Genomic DNA, 1524 nt, shown 5'->3' on the forward strand with positions numbered 1-1524 from the left:
ATCCATCCATCCATCCACCCATCCATCCACCCTTCCATCCATCCATCCATCCATCCATCCATCCATCCATCCCTCCCTCCACACATCCATATTAATAAGCTCTCACTGTGTGTGGGTGCTTTGGTGAAGTGGGAGCATGAGGCGACCTGGTCTATTGGAAGAAACATGAAAGTAACAGATTGGGGCTTAAGCACTTGATCCAAACAGCCAGTCTCCCTGTGGAATATAGAATCGGTCCAGCCCCAATTGAGCCATTGGAAATATATCTTGTGTTCCCACTGGTGGGCCTAGGCCTCTCCTCGAGTCTCTCAAAGCCAGAAGACCTGGGAGAGCCTCAGTGTAGTCCCCCTCTCTCTGACTACAGGGCTTGAGGATAAAGAAGACTTTGTAAATCAAGCAATTTTGCCTCATTGGCTGTGTAATTGAAATTTTTCATAGATTTTTTTTTTCTTAAAGCAAAGTGTAGGTACATATATTCTTTCAAGCTTCTTCCTAGAAGGAAGCAGTAACATTTAAGAGAAAATCAAAACTCTGGCTGGCTCTGCCCAAAGGCTCCTAGTGGCCTTTGACCATTTTATTGGGGGGTGGGGGGTGGGGGGGGTTACTGTGTAGAATCTATTTAGTCAAGAGCAGAAGGTGGGGGAGGGGTTAGTGCTTTTCCCCACACAAAGGCGGGAGTGAATCCCCCTGGAGGATCCCTCAGTCAGGCCAGGAAAATCATCAGTGACCCTTGGGCAGAGCAGGGTCTTCCACTGGCCTGTTTAATTTTGCTCAAGCGTCACATGATTCATCTAGAGGCTAAAGTTCCTGTGAGATCCTCGGCCATTTCCATAATTATGCATTTATTTTAAATTCACTCTGCAGACTTCTCCGAAACCCATAATTTTCACTCGAGAGTCTTCTGTTCTCTGTTTGCAGGTTTTATAGCTGTTTTATGCTATAAAGTCAATTTCCCTTTCTTTTTTTTTTTTTTAAAGATTTTATTTATTTATTTGGCAGAGATAGAGACAGCCAGCGAGAGAGGGAACACAAGCAGGGGGAGTGGGAGAGGAAGAAGCAGGCTCATAGCGGAAGAGCCTGATGTGGGGCTCGATCCCATAACGCCGGGATCACGCCCTGAGCCGAAGGCAGAGGCTTAACCGCTGTGCCACCCAGGCGCCCCAAGTCAATTTCCCTTTCACTGTGTTTATGCTGTGATAATTTACTTACTTTTAGGAACTTCAGGACAATCACTATGTTTTTCTCTCCCTAACAGAGCATTCTAAAGTAGGTGTTTATAACGTTGGAACCTAAATTTTGCCCGCTTTCTTCTTGACATCACAACTGGGTCAACATTAACGAAGCAGAGGTCTCCACTTCAGAAAGCAAAGTGAGCTCCTGACAGAGCATGTGCAGACCCCGCAGGGCTCAATTTCTAGTCCTAGCTCAGAGTCCTAAGTGACAGCCAGGGAGGAGAGAGCTTTTCCACCTGAATTCTTTCATGTTTATTGATGCTGAGGAAGTGATTATAATTAGTGGTGACGA

The sequence above is a fragment of the Ursus maritimus genome, unplaced genomic scaffold (assembly GCF_017311325.1).
Source record: "Ursus maritimus isolate PB19 unplaced genomic scaffold, ASM1731132v1 scaffold_2, whole genome shotgun sequence".
NCBI classification, from domain to species: Eukaryota; Metazoa; Chordata; class Mammalia; order Carnivora; family Ursidae; genus Ursus; species Ursus maritimus.